The 6,000-nt window shown below is 47.0% G+C and overlaps 1 protein-coding gene across 1 annotated transcript in view; it reads right to left on the bottom strand.

Annotated features, from left to right (window-relative positions):
* Positions 1–1,340, bottom strand: part of magixa (MAGI family member, X-linked a) — an 80,257-nt gene extending 78,917 nt beyond the window's left edge. Inside the window, exon 1 of the mRNA XM_083976000.1 lies at positions 1,040–1,340. The gene's annotated coding sequence lies outside the window, so the exon portion shown is untranslated. The remainder of the gene's footprint in view (positions 1–1,039) is intronic.
* Between the last annotated feature and the right edge of the window lie 4,660 nt (positions 1,341–6,000).

Raw genomic sequence — 6,000 nt, forward strand, 5'->3', positions numbered from 1 at the left:
CATTTGTGTTATTTGTTTGTAGTACACCATCTCCTCTCTGATCTCCTCTCCACACCACTTCCTCCTCGATATAACCTATCAACTCCTCTGTAATATGCCACCACCTCTCTCCTCTTTATCCCTTACTTCCCCTGTCTTTCCTGGTGATGCTGCTCCTTGGACAGCGCCTCCTCTCAGTGCCCAATACATCGTTTCTTCATATAACAGAACACCTCCTTCCCTCAACGTCAATTAAACACCAATCTGCTCCTAAAAACACCAAACTGGACATGTGTCCAGAGTCTCTGATCCAGCACCAGCCTGAGTGGTCTGAGCAGCGTGTTGTTGTTGACCTGTGATGAACAATGAGGAGGTTCTGTTGTTCATGCATCATGGTGTTTACTACTGAAAACCACAGCATGCACCTCTGCCTGTGGGAAGTAACACACCAGCTCCTCTGTAGGCTACAGTAACACACCAGCTCCTGTCCTCATCAGTGACCCACAGCTTCATACTGTACCCAGCTCCTTCTTACACCTCCTCCTCCTCCTCTTACTCCTGCTGCCATTCATTAGAAACGGTCAGAGCAGACAAAGAGCAGCTTCTATAGCGCAGATCCAGCTGCTGTCCACCATGCAAACACACACACACACACACACACACACACACACACACACACACACACACACACACACACACACACACACACACGGTCAACTCCGTTCACTCACTCTGATCCCAGAGCAGCTGGTAGACTAGTTTACAATGGTGGTTTAACAGGGTGACAGATGAGACCTTCAGGCACACACTCACAACACACACACACACACACACACGGTGGTGGTGGTGGTAGTGGAGGATGCTCCTCTCCTCATCCCGGCAGCAGGCTGCATGTCTCGGCTGTGAATGTGCTGACAGCGCCGTTTGTACCTGCAGGAGAGAAAAAAACGCTCCGACAAAAAAAAAACCGGGTTTCTCGGTCAAAACGACCGAGAACGCGCCCGGTGCCTCGTGCTACAGAGATGGCAAAAACAAACCGGGACCCCGCTGGTTCCGTTACCTTCATTCTTCCTGCCGTTTTCCTCCGGTTCTTCTCCTCCTCCAGCGCCGCGCGACGCGTCTTTTCTCCGCTCCGGTTAAAAATCCTCTCCGGGCTTTTAGCGTATTGATCTCTCCCTCGGTGCCGCTGCTGCTGCTGCTGCTGCGAGCGTGCGTGCGTGTGTGCGCGAGCGTACGCGGCGATGGTGCGCGTGCACGCGTGACAGTGCGTGATGTCCACTGCAGGTAAAAATTCAAAGCTTGAAAGGTGGAAGATCACACACACACATACACACAAGCACACACAGTGTTACACTGAAAGACGCGTGCACGCACCGTGCACTGGTATTTAAGTGTAACATTGTGTGTGTGTGTGTTTGTGTGTCTGTGTGTGTGTCTCTGTGTGTTGTGCCCGCAGGTAGCTGTGCAGCAGCTTAATGGAGCTTTACTACACAGTGAAAGCAATGACGACTAGTGTCTCTCTACCAGCCTCCCTCTCTCTCTTTCATAGCCAATAAGGAAAGAGAGGGTGATGATAAGGGAAGCGCGTGCGTGTGTGTGTGTGTGTGTGGGGGGGGGGGGGGGGGGGGGGGGGGGGCACCAGGAAGGAAAAAGGGAGGAAGTATGAGAGAGAGAGAGAGAGAGAGAGAGAGAGAGAGAGAGAGAGAGAGAGAGAGCTCCACCTTCAGAGGGAGGAGTCTGTGTGATGAGGGGGGTATTCAGGGTAATAGGCTGACATCAGCGAGAGAGGGAGAGGGAGGGAGAGAGAGAGAGAGAGGAGTTGGGGGGGGGGGTCCAGATTCACAGATGACCAGACACCAAAAGCACATCACAGTATGACAGTATGTATGACAGAGGAGGAGGTGTTGATAAATGTGAGGTGAGGTCACAGAGGAGCTGAGGAGGAGCTGGTGTCCCCCCCCCCCATGAAGACTACCTCTGGTCCTGATCACAAGTCACAGTGATGCTTTCTGTCTCCTTGTTCAGCTGCTGTGTTGTGGTTCCTCATCATCAGCTCTGGATGTTGGGCAGCACCATGGGTGCAGATCCCGGGGGGGACGGGGGGGGACATATCCCCCCTAATTTCTGAAAAACATGAATTGCCCCCCCCCCCCAATAAAAATACCCCAAACTATTCAAAATTTAACAAATGTATTTTCAGACTTCACATTCTTCACACCAAAAAGAAATGATTGAAATGGTGGAACAAATAATGTTTGACAAAAATATTTCTGACTCCACATCCCATCTCTGGTCTCCTCCACTATAATGCAAATTAATAGGTAGTTTCTTACACAGACGCTGATGACACCAGCAGGCTTTAAAAAAACGACCCCCTCAATCTTAGGGCTTCATATTTTGATATTCATCCATATCAATTAATCATGCATAAAGTTCCATACACTGGGAGAAAAGGAAGATGGTGAGAAGAATTGGGGATCTGGGAGGGTCGATGGGAGGCGAAAGATAAGAACATGAGTAGATATTATATGTCCGAGACCCTTTAAATTATAATTTACTAATATAACAGCAGTGATATACACGCTGTTGGCTGTTTAGGACAAATAAACAAGAAAGGTAAGCACAATAAAGGATTCCCTGTGCAGTACTTTTTGAATGATATGCCGAGAGTCTGCGGAGTTGTGATTTATGGCGGCATGGTATGAGCTGCATATGGGCAAAGAAAAAAAAATCTCTTTTGTGTCCCCCCCAATCCTGGCATGGGATCTGCACCCCTGGGCAGCACATCTGGAAACAGCTGTCTGCTGGAGCTGGACCATGCAGCACATTGTGCCTGGTTGCCACGGCTTCAGGTGTCTCTTCCTGTGCAGCTTCACCCTCACAGTCGTCTCTCAGGTTGATTCCTGGTGACTTTAGTTCGGCCTGATGTTCTGTTTGGTCCTGTTTCTTTAACAGCAGAAAAAAGCCTGAATTCTTTCTCTGTTTCCATAAAAAGTAAAAGTAAAGAGTCTATTCCCTGTTGACTCACTGTTGCCGATAGAAAACAACATCTGAGACAAGCACACTCAGTTTGATATGTGTGCAGACAGAGTGTTGTTCACTGATGTTCAATTCAAACATCACAGAGCAACAGTAAACAGACACATAGAAACACAGAGGTATCATTCTGACCTCTGAGTTCTGGTATTCTGTTAGTTCTGCAGATATTTAGGCTCCAGTACGGACCCAAATTAGCATGGAGCGTGTGTGTGTGTGTGACGCTCACAGCTCACCTGTTCACCGTAATTACACATTCCAAGACAAACCAAGCGACATGTCTACATTTGAACCTCACCCTTCAGGTCCCACTCCTCTGTCAGTAAATAAAGAATAAAGAGTGAGGAGCTGCTCCATTATCGTCATTTTAGCACAACCTGACCCCGCCCCTAGAGAGATGGGGCTTGGATGGAGCTGAGAATTCTGGGCATATTCATTTCATTTTCATTTATTAGTTTATTTCATACGGACAGTGCACCACTAATCAACAGAGTTAAAAGAAAAACTGTAAGTGGGCCAGAGTTAGCCAACAAAGCTAGTTTTCGTCTGTTGTCCCTGGCCAGATGTTAAAGGCAACCTAAAAGCCAAAAAGGGGCAACAATTAAGTCAAAAGGCTACACTTAAAGCAGAAGTAAGCGATCCGCTCGTTTTGGCTAATGCTGCGTTCCAGGTAGGCTTTTGAAACCGTAAATTACAGCTTCAAGTCACAACTTACGACTTTGTAGCGTTCCAGGCAACCCACTCGTGTTTTTCCGACCTGTTTTACCTGTGAAAGTCACTATAACGGCCACTCGTAACTCGAAAAACACGAGTTACGAGTTTCCTTGAACGCACCATAACAGTCCTCGCCCCTACGTCACCACATGCACGGCGTCCCTTGGCTGCACACACAGCCCTGCATGCCGTTCTCTCTCCTCATTGGATAAAAACTGTAGGATACGATAAAAGTTTTCTCCTCGGCTCAGAGCAGAGCAGAGTGACTGACAGACCCGTGTTTCGGTCCAAACACTCTATGTAAGTGATTGCTGTCGGAAGATATAACTATTTAAGACTTATATTAAAGCAGAACTATGCAACTTGGCCGGAAATAGCTCGCTCCTTCGTTGGTTTCTCTTTTTTTCCCTCTCCTGGGCTCCCCCACAGTTCTGGGAGGCACATGTCACTGTCGTAAAAAAAAAAACTCACCGCCCCACCTCCTCCACCCCCTCCCTACACGTGCTTGTGTTTACTGCTGAAGGTAGAGAGCGGTGTTTGCTAAGCACGGAGCTAATGCTAACACGGAGCTAACGCTAACAGGGAGCTAATGCTAACACGGAGCTAACGCTAATACGGCCACACACAGACAAAGACACAAAGACACAGACATACACACACACATGAATAAAGGTTCCAAAACGCGAAGGCGTGTGTGTGTGTGTGTCATGATGTATTACATTATCTTATAAAAGATCCATGGTGTGTGTGTGTCTGTTAGCATTAGCTCCGTGTTAGCCACAAGCCGAACTTCATCAGTACAAACATGTTTCCATGGTTTCCTCCGACTTTCCGAACTCAAACCAATCACGATTCATGACATGCATGACGTCATCTGCGTTCTTATCTCGTACTGCCGTAAGGCAGTTTCTCGCGATAGTTCTATCCATTGATGAGATTTACACCGAGACGGAGGACTGATCTTGGAAGTGCGGTTTTCAGCCAGTGGGGGGGGTGAGCGCATTGGCCTAGACCCCATTCACCTCATAATAGGTCACTCTACCATCACAGTGACTCTGAGCCACAATAATTACAGCCGAAATCCTGCATAGTTCTGCTTTAACACAAATATATCACTTACTTCTGCTTTAAAGGGATACTTAACCAAAAATCGGTAATTCACCAATCATCTAGCCTGTTCACTGTCATGCCAAAGAAGGGTTTGGAGAACTTTCAGTCATCAAAATGCTTTTGGAGTTGCCAGCCGCTGGCAACGGCGGATAGAGTTCACTTTTGAATCGTCCAAAACACACACTATGAAAAACATCCAGATACCGCCATACTGCTCGTCTGTACTAACTCAAGTGTCCTGAAGCCGCCACATGAAAAAGTTGTTACGAAAAAATATATATTATTTGAAAAAATATTTGATCTAGGCTATGTTCACAGTTAAAGTTTTTATTTTTTAAAGGTAGGATTTTCATTCACCAATAATTACCCCCATCAACAAAGTGAAGTGTTCCTTTCAGCTCTGAATGAGCCGTTCATATCATTCATATCTCCATGGAGCGGGTAAGCTCGGTGCTGCTGCCATGTGGTGTCTCCTTGTTTTTACGTTCAGTGGCAGCGTGACGGTAGGAAACCACGGAAACTCAGCGGAGACACCGGAGCTGTCGGCTCAGGTCGAGGTGGCGTCTGTGAAAAGTCACCGCGGTAACGCAGTGAGGACTGTGAGGACTGCACGTGAATGCTGCATTCGGGTGCAGTCGGAAAAACGGCCGTCGGTAACAAACCAGATGTCATTTTAGTCACAGAAGTCCAGAGAAAGACGGTAAAACGTGGGTCAGGTAAACAATACCACATCGCCATGACAACATATTGTCACGTGTATTGTTTTGCCTCGTGCTGATGGACCACTTGTTTACATAGAGGCTTGTTTAAGCCGTTACCTGCAGCGGCTGTCATCCGTTTGCCACCTAACCGATTTCACGTGAATGCAGCATGAAAAATACAACTAAGTTGCTTGCGATCTACAACCGCACCGCTAGATGGGAGGAATTCTTACACAATGTACCTTTAATCAAATAAACAGTTCATATAATAATAAGTTTATTTGAAAACAGGGACAGTGCACATTAATAACATCACCGTAAATGCGCCAGAATTAGCCAAGAGGCTATTTTTGTCTTTTTTTTTGTGTGTGGCTTTTTTGGCTTTTTTTATTTTTTATTTGATAGTACCCAGTAGAGATAGACAGGAAACGGGGAGGCAGAGAGAGGGGGAATGACATGC

This window comes from Trachurus trachurus (genome assembly GCF_905171665.1).
Source record: "Trachurus trachurus genome assembly, chromosome: 7".
Taxonomy (NCBI): domain Eukaryota; kingdom Metazoa; phylum Chordata; class Actinopteri; order Carangiformes; family Carangidae; genus Trachurus; species Trachurus trachurus.